This window comes from Schistocerca gregaria, chromosome X, assembly GCF_023897955.1.
Source record: "Schistocerca gregaria isolate iqSchGreg1 chromosome X, iqSchGreg1.2, whole genome shotgun sequence".
Lineage (NCBI taxonomy): Eukaryota > Metazoa > Arthropoda > Insecta > Orthoptera > Acrididae > Schistocerca > Schistocerca gregaria.
Genome location: NC_064931.1, coordinates 389,659,583 through 389,682,010, shown reverse-complemented (window position 1 = coordinate 389,682,010; position 22,428 = coordinate 389,659,583). Strand labels below are relative to the sequence as shown.

The following is a 22,428-nucleotide window of genomic DNA, read 5'->3' as shown; positions in this document are numbered from 1 at the left end:
ACACCGTCAGGTGGCTTGCGGAGTATGGATGTAGATGTAGAACGACGAAACTGGTAGCGCCATGTCTACAGACATACATGAAACCATCTGCGTGCAGATGGTTTCACGCAACGAGTGGCGCAAGCCAGTGTCGTCGCATAAACTACGCTTTATGCTGTTGTATCAGCCAGTAATAATTCTTGCACAGAAGAAATACTATCTCTGACATTACCCATTATACAGTGTGTCCAAAAACAAACTCTGACAAACTTTAGGGACAGGTTCCTTACACAGAAATAAGCAAAAATGTCTAGTAAACATGGGCTCTAATGCGTACCTCAAGAGGTATGAGTACTTGCTCATCTTCGATAGTGTGACGATGTTGTCTGCTTTGTGGGGATGTTTAACACTTCCGCTGCAGCTGACGCTTGTAAGCGTCACAACAAGCCATGAGCCAGTGAGGCTGCCGCTGATACGCGTCCGCGGTCACTGTTGGATAACACACAAGGGGAGGCCACAACGTTTGGAACGCGGATTTACTGTAAACTTCGTTCACTCGTAATACTCCATGAGGGCAATAAAATGTGTAAGCAGCAGCGCGTTCTTCTCAAGCGTTAATGAGAAAATCGCAAGATAATTTCGGTAGTCAAATGTGTATCTGTGCGTGGCTATTTTTACCGTAATGCGGCTGCACCCGGTGGTGCCGGCACGGTAGCTCAGCGTGTTCGGTCAGAACGTTAGCTACCCTTTCCAGTAAAGAAAAACTGAGCAGCTGGATCAACGAACTAACTGAATGGGTGTTATCGGACGTCCGCGCTGAACAAATTCAACGAACAATATAGAACAATTTTTTTGTAAGTGGTTGGCGTTCAAGTCGCTAGATCGTTGGATCGAGTTCCGTTCGTCAGCTTTTTTTTTATTTTCAAAACAGTCATTTTCTTTACTATTTATATTACAATTGATATAATGGGAAAAATACGTGTAATCGGACGAACTTTTATTAAATTTACAATGTTATTTGGCAGTCTACTAATTGTTTTTATCACAAGTAATATAATATTCATAACTATCGACTAGTAAACGACCAAACGCATGAAGTGATACTGAAAATGTATACTTGTCCGTGTCTTCAATACTGTTCGTATTTAACCGAAAGAGAACGATAAATTGCTTCTCGGAAGACGCTATTAAAATACACTCGATACTGCATAACCAATTATCAGCGTCGATTTTTAAGGAAATACTGCATTATGCATGGTTTGCCTCCAAATTATCGTCTGAAAGAGAGGTTTTTGAAAATGTTACCGAGGTTTGTTTTTCCACGGAAAACGTCAAAAGACCTTGCATATGCGGAAACGTAGCATTTATTCAATGCAGCTGGTGCCGTTTAACTTCATGTTTTCCATGTTTTTACGAAAAATACCATCGTGCACTTGTACTCGTAATGTCGAAAGCGACGATTAATTGTACATCATTCGAAAGCCGGCTGTGCCGGTCAAAACTTGGAGGTAACAAGTCGTTTCGGGGTCCTTCCAGGTATAAGGCATACATTTTCAGTATCACTTTATGCGTTTGGTCGTTTACTAGTCGATAGTTATGAATATTACATTATTTGTGATACAAAAGTTAGTAGACTGCCAAATAACATTGTAAATTTAATAAACGTTCATCCAATTACACGTATTTTCCCCATCATATCAATTGTAATGTAAACAGTAAAGAAAATGACTGTGTTGGAAATAAAAGAAAACAGACGAAGAGGGCTCGATCCAGTGATTATGGGGTTTGAACGCTAACGACTAGGCTGCCGCCGCTTCATGGTAAAAATGGCCACGCACAGGTATATATTTGACGACCGAAATTATCTTGCGATTTTTTTCAATAACGCTTCAGTACGCGCTACTGCTTACACATTTTGTTGTCCTCATGGAGTACTACGAGTGTACGAAGTTTGCAGTAAATCCGCGTTCCAAACGTCGTGGCCTCCCCTTGTCAGTCTAGTTGCAGCGTCTAAGCTAGCATCAAAGTGTGTAAACTTTTGTTTTGCGTGGTCAGTTATCGAACGTATATGGTTCGTAATGGCGGCTAATGAATCGACAGCTGGACCTTCCAATGTGGAAAGGAGCAGGAAAAGTTAAATTGACAGAGGAAAAGTTACTTACAAGGGAATCTCCCCATCGCACCCTCCTCAGATTTAGTTATAAGTTGGCACAATGGATGGGCCCTGAAAAACTGAACACAGATCAATCGAGAAAACAGGAAGAAGTTGTGTGGAGCTATGAAAAAACAAGGAAAATATAGAAACTGAGTAGTCCATGCGCAACATAGGCAACATCAAGGATAATGTGAGCTCAGGAGCGCCGTGGTCCCGTGGTTAGCGTGAGCAGCTGCGGAACGAGAGGTCCTTGGTTCAAGTCTTCCCTCGAGTGAAAAGTTCGATTTTTTATTTTCAGACAATTATCTAAGTTCAGGCACTCACACATAATCAACTTCGCTCTCCAAAATTCCACGATATGTTGAGATTTGCTTGGACATATGCAGGATTTGACGGTCTACACACGTTAAAAACATATGTTTTGACAGAGCACAGGGAAAACTGTGCGATTCTGAAACTGTTGCATTCATTTGTTGCAGTTTATGTGACAAACTTATGTTTTCATCACCACAAGAATACCTAAATCGGGCAAGGTAGAAGAATCTTTTTACCCATTCGCCAAGTGTACAAGTTAGGTGGGTCGACAACATATTCCTGTCATGTGACGCACATGCCGTCACCAGTGTCGTATAGAATATATCAGACGTGTTTTTCTGTGGAGGAATCGGTTGATTATGACCTTGCGATCAAATGTTTTCGGTTCCCATTTCGTCTACTAATCGCACGGTTTTGCGGTGCGGTCGCAAATACAGACACTAAACTTTTTACAGTGAACAGAGACGTCAATTAACGAACGGACAGATCATAACTTTGCGAAAATAAAGAAAAGGGATGACTTGAACCAATGAACTCTGGTTCCACAGCTGCTCAGGCTAACCACGGGACCACGGCGCTCCTGAGCTCGAACTGTCCTTAATGTTGCCTATCTTGCGCATGGACTACTCAGTTTGTATATTTTTCTTATTTTTTCAATAGTTCCACACAACTACTTGTTTTCTCGATTGATCTGCGTTCGGTGTTTCAAGGCCTATCCACTGTGCCAACTTATAACTAAATCTGACGGGGGTGCGATGGGGAGATTCCCTTGTTAGTGTACTAGACGACAGTGATTTTCCGTGTAGCGAGGACGAGGCATACCACGAAGATCGTCATTTAGAGGCTGCAGAAGAATTGCAGAGTGATGATAGCGTGGAACCACAGCTTTTGAATCTGTTTCGTGACAGTCCCGAATCTGACGATACGGATCACGACGATTGTGTGGAAATCGACGACGAAAAAGAATCCGACCTGTCACACGGAGATAATCCAGGTGAGTCCTGGCATAAAGAACCACATCATATGCAGTATCACTCATTTACGAAGGAACATAAGACGCTGCAGTCATGGACAATGCGGCTGATCCCGGCGGTGGTTCGAGTCCTCCCTCGGGCATATATGTGTGTGTGTGTGTGTGTGTGTGTGTGTGTGTGTGTGTTTTTGTCCTTAGGATAGTTTAGGTTAAGTAGTGTGTAAGCTTAGGGACTGATGACCTTAGCAGTTAAGTCCCATAACATTTCACACACATTTGAACGAAGGAACAAGTTTTGCAAATTCATCCTGCAGGCAATTCTCCTATGAATTTCTTCAGATTATTGGTAACAGATGAATTGTTGCAACTTGTAGTTGACGAAATGAACGATATCGCAGTTGACATATTGCCGAGTGAAAATACAAAAGAAGGATCTAGGAGCTGTAAGTGGAAACCTCTAGGTATATGCGAATTACTAGTTTTCCTGGGTGTTTGGTTACATATGGGTAACGTTAAATATCCGCGATTACAAGACTACTGGAAGAAAGAACCGCTGTTTGAGAATACAGGAATAACGATGAGTATAAGCAGAGACCAGTATTTTATCATATTACAGGGTATATACGTGGACAAGGGAAAAAATTCCCGGATTTCCCGGTTAAAAATACACTTTCTCCCGGATGAAAACACACTTTTTCCGTGTTATTAAGTGACGGTATATTTTTCCCTCAGAATTGTAAAACTTATCAATCCTTTGAATGGTTATGTTTTTATACACGGGCGTACAATTTCCCGGCACTTTAGAAAACGAAACTCAGCGAAAAAAACTACTTTTGGAAAGATTTTTGATGTGCAGAGACATGTACGCTCCATATTTTCGTATTACGAAAGCGTAAATTCGAATTCCACCAAACACCGCATGTTACTTTCCGAACCATTGTAATCGAGATTGCGATGCGTTTTGTAAGCGTTATAGCTTATGTCACGTGATCCCGCCAGCCGATGACAGCGGATATTCAGACCACAAAACACGTGATGTAGTCAGCTAATAGCAACACCACTTAAGTAGCACGGATACACAAACAGGAAAAGCTAATGTTTTAAATTAATATATATAGTTTTGCTACATGAAAAGCAAATCTTTCACATATAACATTGGTCTCTAAGGTCAATAAGCTGCAAGAGAAGCTAAGCATTCACATATAATGTTGATATTTTTGCGCGTGTTACACTTTAAGATATATCACACAATTGTCCCAGTAACATTTTTAGCCGAGTCCAGTGCCTCAAAGTTTTCCACAAATAACTTAGCTATAGCAGAGGAGAGAGAGCTTCCCATAGCACTACATCAATAACGACATGAATGTCTGATCTTCTGGGCTCGAAATACTTCTAAATGGCTTGTCATCAAACGCTCTGTGATTTAAGAAATTCATCGTACATTCTCGCACATAGTTCAACTTGCATAAAAGGAAATGTACTTTGAAAGTAACGCTTTTCAAAACACCATTCGCAACACTTTCCCGCGACCTGTTAGAAATAGGCTCGTTTCAGTAGTCGTCAGAGAGCGCCAGACAACAGGCGCCACCGCACTTTGGCAGCTGCTATGACGCAGGAAGCCCGTATGTTCGTACTGTAAAACAGCAGAAGATCTTACATTATGTCAAAAGAAAAAAAGACATCAGAGGATACTCTGAGAGCATCGGAATTTCGTGAAGCATACTAAGATGGCACATTTAAAGTGCATACTTAAAGAGCACATTCGTATGTCCAGATTCCCAAAGAAGTAGGCCTCGACCTGATATTAAGCTTTTCAATTGGGTTTCGGGATGTAAATTTTCTTGGAGTACCAGTAATGTATTAACTCATTTTTTATTCTTTATTATGGCATAATCCCTTACTTGCTAGAAGATGAAAACGTGCACTTGAAATGCAGCGAGCAGTTGAAATTAGCCAATAGTGTGGAACTAAACGCTGTTTCAAACACATTGACTGCCTCAGCGCAAAATATTAATATAAACAAAATTTATTTAGCAAACCGACAAAAATAACTTCATTGTTCTACAAGGCGATTAATGCATGGCTGTCAGAAAAGTGGAAATAAAATAAAATTTGAAACTAATAACGTATATTAGCCTTCCGTAATTATGTGAATGTATTTTAATTCATTTGATAGCTTCCGGCCACAGAAATCCATTTTATTTTCATTTGACGTGAGAGCAGTAAACGAAGAGGAAACAGCAAAATCACTACATGTGAAATCGGGTCACGTGGAGACTACACACTTCCCCACTATAACTCAGTCAGACTGCTCTGCGCATCAGCCTCGGCTCTACGATATTTCCGAACCGCGGCAATACTAAGATAGTGCCCGCATCCTCCAGCTCCCCTCCCTCGAGCGTTTGCAATTTATGGTTTATTTTCGTTTTGTTTTCTCGTTCACGTTTTATTGTTGCAGTATTTTTCTGCAGTAGCGGGATACAGTAATATCCTTTGTTAGAGTATCGATTCTTACCAGTCAAAATTACAAAGATTTATGTGAAAACTAAAACAACGAAAAATTACCGAAATTCTAAAAAATTCCCGGGTTTTTTCCCGGATCTCCCGGTTGTCCCAGGTCGTATACACCCTGTATTACGCTCTCTGGATTTTGCAAAAAATCCACTTCCAGGAAACCCGTAACCCGACGAACGTTTTATAAGATACGACCTATATTGGATTATTTTAACATGTGAATGGCTCAAGTGTTTTACCCGGGAAGAGATTTATCAATAGATGAAACAATGATTCTTTGGAGGGGAAGAATGTCATTTAGACAGTACATAAAAAGCAAACGTAATAAATATGGCATTAAGATGTACATGCTCAACAATCCAGACGGTTTCATAAATAAGTGCGCTGTGTACACGGGAAGTAGTGGAGATATGGGGGGAAAAGGTCACTCTGAAAAGGTCGTGTTGCATTTGATGGCAGAAAAGCTGCATGTTGGTCATCACAGTTTATTACAACAGTTTTCATTTAGCTACAATTCTGTTGACCCTAAAAACACTTTCCACAGGTACTCTGAAATGAAATAGGAAATATACCGCCGAAGACGTTGTATCGCCAAGATCTGGGGGAGAAGAGAGAATTGCGCGGTATTCTAGTGGAGTTATGATTGGAAAATGGAAGGACTGACGAGAGGTTTCCCACATTCCCACAGAACATCTGAATGTTATGGAGCAAGTGACGAATGCGCGCCAGCAAATAGTCACGAAACCTTTGCCCATTATTAGGTACAATGCGTGTATGTCTGGGACTGATAAGCAAGATCAGATGTTATCGTATTATTTATGTGAACGAAAGACTATCCGCTGGCCGAAAAAACTATTCTTTCATGTCATTGACATGCTAGCTTTCAATTCTCTACATCTGTACAACAAATAGTCAGGAAATAAAATGACGTTGTACGTTTACAGAATGAACATTATAAAGGACTTCCTTCCACCAATGGACGTTCCAAGAAATGTGAACAAGAAAAAACACACGTTGTGCAAAAGCGGGAAGCTACTGGAGGGAGGAAGCAAGTTATAAGGAAGCTGTGTAAGAAGTGCGCGGAACTGCTGTACAAATTCCCGTAAGTAGCAAAATCGCGATAATATGGGGGAAATTCCGACTATCAAAGAGAACTTTTTTTTGACATTGCATGGTTTCTTTTTATGACGTGAAAGGTTAGAACTTTTTTTTCACAAGAAAATGAGGTTTTCTTTTGTGTTAAGTCGACTTATTTCTTATTGCGTTGTAAAGCGCTCACTTCAGCTTTTTGCGAAAGAATTTGTCGTGCTAAATTTGTTTTAATAGCACCGCAATTGAAGTGATGGGGAACAAGAGAGAAGCCTCCACGTAGGATGTGTTTCGCTTACTAATTTCTACACACTCGGGCGTCCTCTGGGCGTATATGATAAATGTAGACGGCTAATTCTCTCATGCCAGGAGCAAACATGCTACTAAATTGACGACCTCTATCAGAGTCAATCTTCAAAATGCGCATTTGAAGTAAATATAATTTCAAATGAATCCAGTTTCTTTTTTTTTCCTTCTTAAGAATTTGCGTTTTGGAATCCAAATTTTCCCTGACTACAGTGGATATGTTGCTTGTTTGAATTTTATTTTTTCTTACATTATCAACAAATCACGAACATTTGAATGACGCCTGTGACCCCTATAGGTGTCACACAGCAAACAGACTTTAAAACATGACCACAATACAGTCGACGCTTATTTGAAGTAATGCATCAAAGGGGTCATCACTAAGTCAGTATAGAACATGATCCTACAGATCTTACAAGGTCTTGTCAGCCTGTAGCTCAGCTGTGCTTAGAAGCGCCGGCTCCGAGCGGTACCTGCCGTTTCAGAGTGTTGCTGGCTCGCACTCGCACGTTGCCGGGCCGCACTGGAGAGTTGCGCGCCTGCACCGATGCCGCAACGAAAGTGCCAACTGCGCGGTCATCAGCGCCCATACAAAGGCCCAATCTTCACAGAGCCCATTGTACCCACTTTCATGAATGATGATGATGAAATAACGAGGACAACACACAGTCCCAGTCCCCTAGCAAAGAAAATCCCCGGAATCGAACCCAGCATCCCGTCATCCGGAGGCAGCAACGCTAGTCAGTAGACAACGAGCTGCGGGCATCGCTACTGTCAAACACGTATCTTCTACTTAAGAAGTGCTCATAGCTCTTAAAGTATGCATTTTAGATCCCATGTTTACTTGACTTTCTTGTTTTGGTCCATCTACCTCCCCCCCAAAATGACAAAAGCAAAGAGCTTTTAGTTGCAGAGATACGTTTCTTATTATCGATTATGAAGAGGTGGGCACATGTCTTAAAGTATGCGCTTTAGACTATTGTTTGCTAAACCTTTGTTTTGGTGTAAAGTATGTGTACATTTTTTTTGTGACACTGTTTGTATAACCGATGCAGGTTCAACACAATCTGCGTCTCCCACATACAGCATCAAATACATTCACACAAGTAGGTAGGTGCTGTATGGGGCACCCTTTGTTTATTTTATTATGAGGCGCAAAATATCTTGCATTGCGCCTTCCAAAAATTTGAACAAAGTACCTCAAGTTACAATATTGTTACAATGTAAAATTGTCACAATATTAATAATAAAAATGTAATATGAATGATACGTACCGGGTTTGGTTCGACGTGATTCACAAGAGGCCGTGGGCATGCCCATATAACTAAGAGCGTTAGAACAGTTGCCGTGAGTGAATTCATTCCTGCTGCACACGGATAACGTCTATTTGCAGTTACATTGGCAATGTTTACCTCTTAGCACGAAATGTGGAAAAGCATAGAGAAATATACTTTTTTTTCTAAAGTTGCTTTCAGCATTCCTTAAATAAGTCCTTCGCAAAGAATGCCGATTGTACTGCCATCAAACGGCTGCGTTATGCAATGGACCAGATGTTATGTGATCTCGTCGGTAGATGTCAATATAGATGCTACGCACGTACAGCGCTGCACCTGACATCTACCGATCACACAGCACATCATCTCGTCTACTGCACAGTGCATCGCGTTAATCCCGGACACCGAAGAATTGGTAATGACGTCATCATAGAGACTAAGGCTGAAATTCTGACACCGCAGCCTGGTGACTTGGCCTGTGAGCAACTCTATTGAGTTAAGTGACGTCAGTCACCTGTTACCCAAAGCTTTGAAAGGTAGACCCGCCCACAGCTGTCATTTCGGAACGTCAAATCAATACAAAGTGCTAAATCGAGCGTCATTTATGATAACCGTAAAAAACAGATACCATGCGAATAATCTTGATTATGGGGGCAGGACAGACTAACGTATAGCGTAGCCAGTGTCACATTCGTATGTTACGTGATTGAAGCCAATGAAGTGACTACAAATTATTAGTTGACTGGCAGAGTGATTTTACTGCATAGCCATACTAATACGCCTTCATCAACGTGTTTCAACATATAAAGTGCTGCTTGCTAATGTAATACCACTCGGGAGTTTGCAGCAATTAACTACGAATTTGTCTTTGCGCCCATAGCAGGAGTAGCTAATGCGGCAATTTCTTTCTTTCTCTCAAAATTCTCGTCGGATGCTTGTTCAGTGACTAATATATGTTTTCGGACTTTACCTCGTAGTTTTAATTTTGAGGTATGAAAAGTGCGTTAAATATTGGCCAAACGTAAAATGTTTGGGTATAACACACGCATGCTAGTTACCACAACCTTTCATTTACATTCGTAATGTTGCACAACTGGTAACAAAATTATACCTTTCAACCTAAAGTAGACCTCAGACTAGACTACAGGTAGGTGTGAGCCACCAACCAAGATTTTGTGTGTGTGTGTGTGTGTGTGTGTGTGTGTGTGTGTGTGTGTGTGTGTGTGTGTGCACGCGCGCGCCCCCCCAATATGATGTTCTAGTTCACATATGTGTTACCTGTGTGCTAAAATTCTGATCACTGTTATTGCATAAACACACAGCTATACACCAATCGTGTATTCCTACATTTAGTTTTTCAGACTCCAGTTCATTTGTATTTGGCATTTTGATAAACAGAGCTGAATGAGTTATTGATATATCTCTAACAAGTAAGACTGTTATAGATGCAAGTCACTGATTATCACAGTGTATCAGGTGCCATTAAATGTGGAACAAAACCTCTCAAACAGATCTCTAAGTTCTGTATGCTTCATAGAAGTCCTAATTTCTCTTATTTTTGTGGTTCTTACATGAAATGTGCTTTGGCTGCATTAGAATCATTCTGCAATCATTTTCAAGTGCTGGTTCTCTAAATTTTCTCAGTAGTGTTCCATGAAAAGAACATTGTTTTCCCTTCAGGGATTCTCATACAAGTTCAAAAAGCATCTTAATAAGACTGTTCACTGAAGCTACTGGTAACATATCTAACACCCCACCTCTGAATTGCTTCAATGCGTTCATTTAATCTGAGCTGGTGGGAATCTCCAACACTTGAGCAGTACTCATGAATGGGTCACATTAGTGTTCTACATAGATGGTCTATGCGACTTTCCCCTCATGCCGAATTTTCCAAACCTATCTATCTTCTCAGAGAAAGGAATTAATAGTCCTGAAAGCAGGAAATAAGTTTTTACTTAACTGCAGTTTTTCTGTGATATATCACAATTTTATGAAGAGCACCATAAACTGTACTTATAACAGTAAAGTTAAAAATGTGTTATATGAACCTTAGTGTTAACCACTACATGCATCCCTGAATCCAAACATTATGATTAATTATAATTAATTATAGAAGGAGAGTCTAATAAGATACTTTACTTCGTTCTTTTTTTTTTTTGTATCCTGGGATTTCCAGTTTTCTGCCTGGGGTCTACCAGTAACCCACTAATTACTTTTGAGTCAGAATGTAAAATTCCATTCTGAATCCTAGGCAGAGATGCATAGTCTACAAGGAAATTATTTTTACTTAGCGTAATTTGCTAGTGAATTTCAGTGATCATAAAATTACATTTATTATTAGCAACAAATACCAGTAGAGAATAAATATATTGACATGTAAGAGTCCCAAGGACCCTGAAGAAGCTTCTGCAATATGCTGAGCTATCAGTTTTACACAAAAATTTTACTCCCATGGGTAAAAAGTTCCGAGTTAACTTGCCATTTCAAATTTAAAGTCCCAAGCTTTTGATAAGTCTCCATCACCATCATCAGGCACTAAGTCCGATTGTCATAAAACTGGTGAGGCTCACATTTTTATGCCCACTGGATGGTACCTGATTGGCTAAATTACATCATGGAGATGGCATATGCTAAGATGACATCCTCTGCATCTATACGTGACATTTGTACCAGTAGGTTTGAACAACATGCAAGTATCATGGAGATGCTTCAGGAACTGAAATCTCTGGAGGGAAGGTGATGTCCTTTTTGAGGAACAATACAGAGAAAATTTAGAGAACCAGCATCTGTGGCTGAAAGCAGAACAATTTTACTGCCACCAATGTACACTTCCCATAGGGACCACAAATATAAGATGATAGACATTTGGACATACAGAGGGGCTCATAGTTAGTTTGAGTGGCACAGGAAAGGAAATTACCAGTAGTAGTACAAGGTACCTTATGCTAAGCACCATATGTTGGCTTGCAAAATATGGATGTATATGTAAAACTATGTGAAGTTTTCCTCTGTGATTTTTCTTTCTCAAGTGCATGTGTCCATGGATTGCTGTACTTCTAACTCATTAGCAATTGTTAAAATATTGTGTGTTATATCAAACAATGGAAAATACAGGATGGAATTTAACAATATTATGAAAACGAAAGTTACCACTCACCATGTAGCGGAGGTGCTGAGACGCAGATAGGCACAACAGAAAAGACTGTCATTGTGTGTTTGGCTTTACTAGGCAAAAGCTTTTATGTGGCAGTCTTTTTGTTGTGCCTGCGACTCAGCATTTCTGCTATATGTTGAGTGGCAACTTTCCTTTTCATAATATTATAGCATGTTATATTCATAAATAACTAACTCGTGCAACATTTGGTCTGTTCTTTTATCTAGATAAGACTGAAAAATAGCAAATAAATAAATATGCAAGTTCATTACCAGTGTCTCTATTGGAGTTTTGGCCACACATTTCTACTGGTTACATAATCACACACACCCAACAGTTGGAAGTGTGTGCCAGAATCCTTATCTGTACAAACATAATCTTGTGTCTATTCATTAGACTGTCATCAGAAACTGCTATTTTTAATGTTCCTGTACGCAAGATGACACTATTCAACACAGCAATTAACAACAGTCTGTACAGACTGCCCTACTTAACTGATGCCACACTTGCAAAAAAATGTTATAAGTTCCTAGTACTCTGAGGCTGAGTGTATCTTTCACAGGTCACAACATTTCTTTAATTTTCCTGGGTGGCCAGAAGACTGGTGCTTGCCTATTTAAACTCTACCTATCTTACTCATTGTTGCACCATAGAAGGGCAGTCAATCTGTGTGTAGCCCACAAAACTTGGTTGAATGGTATCATGTCTTGGTTTCCTTGATAGTTTTGACCTAATTTCACAGATGAAATATGTGTGGGTGGGGGGTGAGGGCAGGGTATATTGTGCACGAGCAGTGGGAAGGTGATCAGGGGTGGGCAAGTGAAGAAATAAGCTAAATAGGAAATAAAGGTTTGAGAGGGAGGGCAAGGGGTGATGTGGTGTAATCTACCATAACACCTCAACATTAAGCCAAGACTATGTTCCACACATCCCAATGCATAATTACAAATTTTATTGCAGTTTATTATCCGAATTAATAGCAACCACACTTTCAAATGGGAATTTGCATATATCGCCAATACATAGATTAGATAATATCGCAAAGAACGCAAACATTGTAAACAATCTCATGCTTGGCTGGATATGCGAACATACACAGCATTTTAACAACAGTCCATGAATATAAAAAAAGTAATTAATTATAGAAAACAACACTAAACAACATCAAAACGAGGGGAGAAAGGAAAAAGGCCTCCATCTCATTTGAAAACCACTGGCTACATCAGTTTCACAAACATCACCTTACTGCACGCAACACCTACTGACTATCAATACCAATCATTATAAGATGATATTTACAGTTACCTATCAGTGTTGGCATTCAGAGCCACCAGTACCAGGAACAGTAACAGGGTGTTCGTCTGGCCTGTGGTTCCACAATCAAAACGAAGGCACGTTTCCCTTCTACCCTTGTTTCGTACACCTCCCTCCCCCAACCCCACCGTTTCTCCCACAACCTTAGTCCACATTCTATTTACATCTTTCTTTGACAATGCATGCTCACTTTCCTTTTAATCATGCGCTATCATTCCCCTGCCTTCTTTTTCTTGCTCCCCTCCCCTTACTTGTTTATCTCAAAAGTAATCATTACAAAAATAAACTTATGTTATTCATCACCCAGCTGGAGTGATTTGTGTTTAACTGATGGAATATATGGTTTCTTATTAGATTTGAAATACAATACTGTAATTTTAATGCTATTCTGGCATATGCAAATGCAGGTCATTTTCAAATGTTTGATGATGGTATACATGATCTCTCCCAAGGCCTGCGTAACAGCATTGCTGCTCTTCATTGCCTTTTTCTTTTTTTTTTTTTTTTTTGGTGCTTGCAATTTCAAGATCTTTTATTGTGCTATGACTTTGTTAGTACAGTGGCATTATAAGTCAATAAAGACATATTTTCTGAATCCCCTATGTTCACCCGCAATGCTCCTCCCTGTTCCAGTGCACATTCACCTATGCTTCTTCCTATCCTGATATACTCATGGACTGTAGACAACATTATATTGAATATATTACGTGCACATATATGTAGGACTGCACTACTTTAATAATATGTTTATGCACTTTAAAGAAATTTCATTTTCAGCTTATTATGCGTTTGTGCAATACCTAACAGACTTACAGTATGTCTCTCCGCCACATTTTAAATTTGCCAGTGACAGAGATTGCTGGCTCTCATTTATATAATCTAAGATTATCTCATACTCCTCCCGCACCATGTCCCTCTTCCTTTCCTTTCCCCTTCCCTCCCTCTTCCTTTTCCATCCCGTCCTATCCTATCTTCATCCATTGCTCATATCACATGTACTAATGATGTGCTTTTGGTTAAGTACGATCTTTCCCACTTTTACGACCCTTAGTTTTCATAAAGGAAAGAAACCCCTTAGCATGGTTTACTATTGTTTTACGGTTTTATAGTTGATTTTGTTAATTATTGTCCATCACAATTTAACGCAACATCCCAGCACCACCACAACCATGCTACGTATTGATTTGTTATGATAGCTAATTTTGTAATGGTGTAACAATATCAGTTGAGCAATAGTATTATGATATTTAACACTTGACACGGTGGCCTGAAATATGATTTTTCTCTGCTCCACAAACTTGTTTGTTGATTCACCTCAGTATGTTTGCTCTTAATGTATCATACACATTTTGTAGTTTATGGCAATTTTTATATTTTTTGACAGATATTCTGTAGATGGGTCATGCAGAAAATGTGTTATTAAGAAAGTTTTCATACCAACTGGACACTTGTTATTAGCAGCCTAAAGTGGTGATAGGAAAAAGCTCAGTTACTCATATAATTGTTGCAGGCCTCTTGCACGACTTCATTTTGCAGATGTAACTAAGCACAGCAGCGTTAACAAATATACGAAAGCAGTGGCCTTTGCTTAGAAGGTGGAATAACTTATCAGTAGAAGTTAAGTATCTTGCTTCTCAAAAGAGCAACTCTTTACCAGTTACATTATTTAGTCATCATTTATCTACTATCACTTGCTTATCATTTAGTCAATTACACCAATGCTGGTGATCCACCCATTAAAATTTTACACTCCATCACATCTCCCTGTGCATTTATTAAAAATAAATAAAGAAACAAAAATCATTATTTTCATCATGGCAGCAACACCAGCAATCATAACGAAATTGTCTCGAATAATAAACAGCCCACAGTTGCACTAATTATGTTTATTCTAAGCCTTGACCATGGTTTCTGCTGAAATAATATAGCCTTCTTCAGAAGTCCTAAAAAGTGATCAAAATAACATGTAAACCAGTAATACAATCTGTACATAAACTTTAAAATAACTTCAACAGACATAAGCCTGTATCGAAATAAGTAAACCTGCATATGGCACCGTATGTCCTCCACCACTACATCTGTACACATGTGACAACCGTGCGCCTAGTATAACAGACATAGTGGCGGAGGACATATGGTGCCATATATAGGTTTACTTATGATCTAAAGAGGCTTACGTTTGTTGAAGTTATTTTATTTTATTGATCTAGACGCAGAAAGCTTATGCAGGTAATATGTTATCACATACGTAATTTTAGAAGTTTATGTATAGACTGTATTACTGGTCTAGATGTTATTTTGATCACTTTTTAGGAATTCTGAAGAAGGCTACATTATTATAGCAGAAACCATGGTCAATGTTTATTCTAAACATAATTGGTGCAACTGTGGGCTGTTTTTCATTTGAAACAATTAACAAAAATACCTCCCAACACAGAAATAATGGTACATTGTTCTCGGAAAGCCCATCTTTATTTGTTGTGCTTCATTGTTCTGCCATTGTTTCAGATTTATTTATTTATTTATTACACTGAATCTTTTTACAACTTTTTGCTATCTTTAGTGCATTTATTACATGAGAAGTTTAAAAATATGTAGTAGACGATTCATACAAATTATTAAAATACTAAGAAGAACTGAGTCACAGGCACTTCCGGAAATTCTTTGAAATGAGTTAACTACCAGTATTCAGATCACTTTACAGAGGACTCTCAAAATAATAATTTAAACTCTCACTTTGCAGTATATTATGGCATTTAGTAGCATGCCAGGACCATGTAAGATTTATTACCCCTTGAAATGCTGCTGACAACCAGAATATTTTTATTGAAAATGTGTGTAAAATATTATGGCAGTGTGTATTTAGGAAAATATATTATTCACATAAACAGAAAGCTCAGTAGTGTCTGTAATATGCAAGATTTGGGAATATTTTCCAGTTAATAGACAAAATTTATTTCCTGTGTGTGATTTTCCAGTGCATCATTACTTCAATTTACTTTCATCTCCCCATTAACGTACTTGTATTTTATTGTGTGAGAAATGTCTGGCAAATCAACAGGCCTAATATATTTAACGTATAACTCATACACCAGGTTTGGTGGTGAGAGCAGGAAATTTTGTTGTGTGTTTAGTTTGAGTGTTTTCAACACTGCAACCTCATTACATTTTAGAGGGTGTGCTCTGAGTTGTTGAACAGTGTGGTTGTGTTTGATGTAGGTAAGTTCATGACTGTACCAACTTTTGTTTTGTTGGGGTATGACTGATACCATCATACTCCCTACCAGATCTATCTCCTAAACTGAAGTGGCATTACATTTGCACAAAGAAATGGCAGTAAGTGAACATATATATATTCATGCATGAGGATACAGAAGTACACATTTAGCCATTACATGAATTTACAAATACCAGGGAGCTTGCTGTTAGTAGTGCTTTTACTTACATGAATTATTGTATGTGTGTGTGTCCACATAGCATGAAACACATTTTAAATTGTACCACACACATCACTAAATATAGGTGAGGCTTGATCTGAAGGAAGAGAGCATTTTACCTTAGCAACAAAGAGCTATTTTAGATTAGTCATTGAAGAAATAACTTAAAACTAAAACTGCATGATTATGTGTTTATATTAAATGATATTTTACATACATAATGAAGCCTACATAAAATTGCCTTTATTCTGTGCAAAACAGAGGTACTTATCTAGTATGTTGTGTGGGTTGACAATCAATATTCTTTTTAGTTTAGCTTTACATTTTGCAGTGGGGAGTGGTGGGACTGAATTCAATGTATTGGTGTGTGTGTGTGTGTGTGTGTGTGTGTGTGTGTGTGTGTGTGTGTGTGTGTGTGTGTGTGTGTGTGTGTGTGTGTGTGTGTTTTGGACCACAAATTATTCTTACAGCCTTTTTCTGTAAATTCAAAAGCTTTTAATGGTTGCTTGTGTTGTAGCACCCAATACTCCCATTCTGCAGTTTACTGAATGACATCAATGCATAATACACAGTGCATAGTACATGGGTATTGTTGCAGTTTTTGCTCTGCATATTTACGAGGGTAATCCCAAAAGTAGGGTCTATTCTTTTTTTATAATTACACAGACCTGTTTATTTCTACAATGGTTTACAGCTTGAACATTTAGCTATTTTTTGACATAATCACAATTTCTGTTCATACATTTTTGTAGACGCTGTGGCAGATTTTGTATGCCCATGTCATACCAGCTCGCCGCCATGCTGTTCAGAAAGTTATGAACCTCTTCTTTCACCTTCGTCGGAGCTGAATTGTTTTCCGGCCCAATGTCCTTTTAACCTAGGGAACACGTGATAGTCACTGGGCGCCAAGTCAGGACTATAGGGTGGGTGATTATGTTCCACTGAAACTGTTGCAGGAGAGCAAGTTTGCTGAGTGATGTGCGGGCAAGCATTGTCATGGAGAATGTGTACGCCCTTGCCCAACATTCCTCTTCTCCGGTTCTGAATTGCCTGTGAGTTTTTTCAGAGTCTCACAGTACCTGTCAGCGTTAATTGTGGTCCCAGCTATTCAGCTCCGATGACGAGGTGGTTCAAAGAGCACCAGGATGAGTACCATACTACTCTGGCTACTGAGCTCCCCGGATTTAAACACAACTGAGAATCTGTGAGACCACCTCAATCAGGCTGTAAGTGCCATGGACACTCCATCAAGCACAGCCTGGACACGGCACAGTTCCACATCCCTGTCAGTACTTTCCAGAACAGTATTTACCCAGTCATTTTTTCCTAGATTATTTACTATCTATCTCTACAATCAGTTGATACAGATTAGGCAGTGGAATATCTGTACTTGCAGTTGGAGGTCTGTATATAACCACAATAGTGTGTTTCCTCTTTCCCTCTACAGTTTATCACAAAAAGTCCAGTGAAACCTTCAACACTTAACGAACTTACATAGACGGTGTAGTAATTACTATCACTTTTTGTAAACATTGAAACACCACCACGAGACTTTATTTCCCTACTGAAAGTTGAGCAGACATAATTGTTAATGGATGCATAGCAAGAGTTTTTTCTCCTCAGGATAGCAGTGCTCAGTAATAACAAACATCTGGATGATTAACACATGCTATGGTATCGAAATCATTGTGACTATTTCTTAGGATTGTAAAATTTTGGTGGGTAATCTCGAAACTGTATTCATATTGGTGGATCATATCTATAGATTTAACTCCGGTCCTAACTCTGACTGAGCTAAGTGGTGCAGTGGTTAGCACACTGGACTTGCATTTGGGAGGATGACAGTTCCAACCCAGTCCGGCCATCCTCATTTAAGTTTTCTGTAATTTCCCTAAATCAATTAAGACAAATACTGGGATGGTTCCTTTGAGAAGCATTGTCAACTTCCTTTCCTAACCCAATGGGAACGATGACCTCGCTGTTTGCTCCCCTCCACCATCTCAACCAACCATCCATCTAACTCTGAACACAATAAGAAAAATGGTTATGAGAAACCAGAAACTATTTATTTGGCCCTGGTACAAAAGCATAACAGACAGTTCAATTCAAACACAAAAGAGGTCAGCTGGGGCCAATGCGTGAAAATATAAAGGGTATTTGCCTCCCAGGGGCCCCTGGTATCCTGCTGCAAGTGACTGAGACAATGTCCAGGGTCAGCAGCTTCTGGTGAAGGTGCCTGGAGCCACAGAAGGTGTGCTAATTAAATGTGATTTTCCCATTTCAGTGGCAGTAGTGGGAATGTATTAGTATGTGGGTTACAACAACTCCCACCTGTGTATTAACTATGTTTTCAGGCTGACTTCACTATTTTTTATTTTCTTCATTTGAAGCCATATGAATCCTCATTTAGTGAAGCAGACGTACTTGTCATTAAAATGACTCATGTATGTAGTAGTAGTAACAACAACAATCTAGCAAGAGTTAAAGACTTATCAGTCACTGAAAATACGTCTTGTCAACAAGAGTGGGAGGTACAATGCCACAAAAGTGAAGGAGCAACTATTTATCTCGCCAAAAAGCCACACATAATGGAAGGCTAATATAGAAATGAACATGAACTGAGTGGACGAATTCACCACCACCATAGACAACAGACAACTAAAACAAAAAGTGACACACAATCATAGCAATATAGTTGCTATGTACTTCCTTGTATAAAATGTCACATGTCAAAAACAGTTTCAGGACAAAATAACACCACAATGCATTGCTTGCTGCACTGTGTAACAGTATATCTGCACAATTGTTTTAAAAAAGTGAAATACAGTAATTTAACATATCTAACATATGTTGATTAATTAGGTAATGAGAAGTACTGCTTGAATGTAAATAAATTATGGAGTAAAAGTTACAACCCTTTTTGTTTGTGTTTATGTTGGGATTGGGTTGGAATATGATGCTATAGATTTACCAGTATATGCACTAGTTGGGTGTCCTCTACAAAGTGAAAGATGTATCACTGTTTTATTTTACCCCACCTCAGTAGGCCTACATGGAGAACAAAGTGGCAAAAGAAGTATAATGCAGTGAAATGCCCTAAATGCATTTTGTACAATACAAAAGATGTATCTTTTAAAAGGTGAAGAACTTAAAATGTGAATAAGGTCCTCTGAGAAGCTACTGAATGATGGGAAGTTAAGCAGATGATGTAAGGCACATCTATTACTGAAGCTTTTTTAATATTTAACCTGTTCTCACAAAATACATTATCACAACATATTCAAGTGGCCTACAAGGCAGCAATAAGGTAGTCATTTGAAACTGTCTTCTCAGACTTGTCCTATTGTTAATAAATTAGAACTACTCATATCACCAAGAACATGGCATTAGCAACACAATGGATAACTTGCAATCTAAAATCCACTTCCTAAATTTCCCATTTGAGAAATCCATAATTCGGAACACCAATCAATATGATAAATATCACTTGGCTATGCCTCCACCAGGAAATTAGTTGTAAAACTTGTGTACAATTCCTGGTCCAAATATGCAAACATTATGCTATGCCAACACAAACTCAAATATGCCATTTCTATGAGTAATGCAAAACACTGCTTTGACCTACAGCTGATTCCAGACAGCAAGTCAACTAAATTTTATAGCCTTAAAATTATAAAAACTTTCACAACAAATTTTAAGTGTTATCTGTATAACTACTGCTGCAGGAACAACAAGCAACACATCTATTCTAAAGTTAAGCTGAAACTCACCAGCAGTGAACTCCTTTTAATGTCTGGTTAGGTGCACAGAAACAATATTCATTCCGTTTGTGGCTAAAATGTGTCTTGAAATAAACAATAATAAAATTCCACTTTTTATTTTGGCAGATGTTCATGGCAGCAGTGTGATGGCTTCCCATCTTGTTATTGCCTTGCAACTTCAGCAGCCTCTCGCCTTTTGATTGAGATTTGAATATCACATATCTATGACACATATATGTGGTTTTAGTGCCACCTATCGAAGGCTAGGCACACCCATAAGTTACAATGCTACTTTTGTCTTCTCTTCCTTGGTTTTCCATTTCAGAAAAGTCAGAAACATCCGATGCAAAAACAGATTGTACTGTTCACAAGCCTGCATTCTGTCACTTTAATTCATAACTACCTGTAAAACTGACAGTAAATTCTTCCAAATACGGTCATTCTTATAAGTCTGAACATGCAAAAGTTTTGGATGCATGAACATGTTTGCTGAAAGCAATTTGAGCAGTAGGACTACTGTTACTACACAACTTCTGGCAAAAAAAAAAAAAAAAAAAAAAAAAAAAAAAAATGTATTAACCGTCGTGGGAAACGACGATTGCAACTTCAGGGTCTAAGCAAGTTCTTCTGGAAGTAGGCCGCTAACACAAACAACCGATAAAGATACACAAAGAAATTTTACAGTGTAATATAGAATCAGAATACTATAGGCACAAAGTACGAAACTCGGCAGAATTTTTCTACATCGGTATTGCACTTTCAGGCACTGTAACAAGTTACCGAGAAAACAAGACGTCTCTATACTCTGTTCATCTTACTAATATACTTTATGTAAACATACACAAACACGATGATTGGTCAAGAGTCGTTACACACGTACACTAGTGTTATTACGCTTTTGGAAGTAGATCCTACTTGTGTATGAGATATGTTGTTACCTAGTTACGTTAAATGAAACAGTAAGATACTCAAATGTATTAACAGACATCAACGTATTTAGTAATCACACTTTCACTAGGTAGCTTTTATTTAAAAAATCGTGTACAGTCACAGCATATGCACTATTCTGCTGTTATTGTCGTGCTGAGACTGCTTACTGTTCCGCAGTGAAACACGCTTGTGGAACACGGTTCAAAAGTGCCGAGAAATAGGTTATTCTTTATTTTTTTAATGAATTTACATAGTAATAGGGTTTGAAGTTTTTCGAGGGACTGTATTACATAAAATTGAGATGCAAAAAATAGTTCAAATGGCTTTGAACACTATGGGACTTAACTTCTGAGGTCATCAGTCCCCTAGAACTACTTAAACCTAACTAACCCAAGGCCAATACACACATCCATGCCCGAGGCAGGATTCGAACCTGCGACCGTAGCGGTCGCGCGGTTCCAGAATGAAGCGCCTAGAACCGCTCGGCCACACGGCCGGCGTAGAGATGCAAATTCACCGCCGTACGTAAAGCGGTATTGGTAGCTTAGCAGACTGCAAATTTGGTGCAATTCGTGATTTGCTGGTTCAACTTTTGTCTGAGTCATTTTTTCCCTTGTTCAGTTTGGAATACCTATATCTCGTAATTGTAAAATTGATCATAATTTTAAGAATAATTTATGTCTTCCTATTTGTAATTTCATATTTCACGCGAAATTCCTGCTTTCATTTCAAATATAAATTCTTAATTATGATATTTTATGAAAGACTGTTAATAATGGTTGCTTAAATTAAGAAAACATAACAATTTAATTTTTAAGGTAGAAATGAAAAACCAAATACTCTTTTTTGGACTATGTCCAGTGTTTTATACCACAGAGGCAGAAAAATATCGTAGAAACATGGAGAACAATCATTTTGACAGCATCGAGCATACCACACAAATTTTTACATTTGCCACTGTACCATTACAATATGTACCTAACAGAGCCAAGTTAAGGGATTTGGTCCGAGAAATAACAAGACTCTTAAGCTCCCAGACGTACTGGAACTAAAGCAAGCAGCTTTTTCACATGTCACTGCTTATCGCTGGCGGGAAATAGAATGACACGCCATAAAAGGAGAAAATTGGCGCCTGGTTGGGATGACTTCCAGAACAGAAGCGTATTTCTCGAATACGGTTAAGGTAGGAGCTAAGAGATTACCTTCATTGGCTTTAGTATTCAACAG

The 22,428-nt window shown here is 38.8% G+C and overlaps 1 protein-coding gene across 6 annotated transcripts in view; it reads right to left on the bottom strand.

Annotated features, from left to right (window-relative positions):
* Positions 1 to 21,304, bottom strand: part of LOC126298778 (uncharacterized) — a 43,570-nt gene extending 22,266 nt beyond the window's left edge. For 2 of the 6 annotated variants that reach the window (XR_007552677.1, XM_049990233.1), the window contains exon 1: positions 20,281 to 21,197. The gene's annotated coding sequence lies outside the window, so the exon portion shown is untranslated. Of the gene's footprint in view, positions 1 to 20,280 lie in introns of all 6 variants that reach the window. The other 4 variants (XR_007552680.1, XR_007552678.1, XR_007552679.1 and 1 more) reach the window with 4 other exon arrangements.
* Positions 21,305 to 22,428: the final 1,124 nt, after the last annotated feature.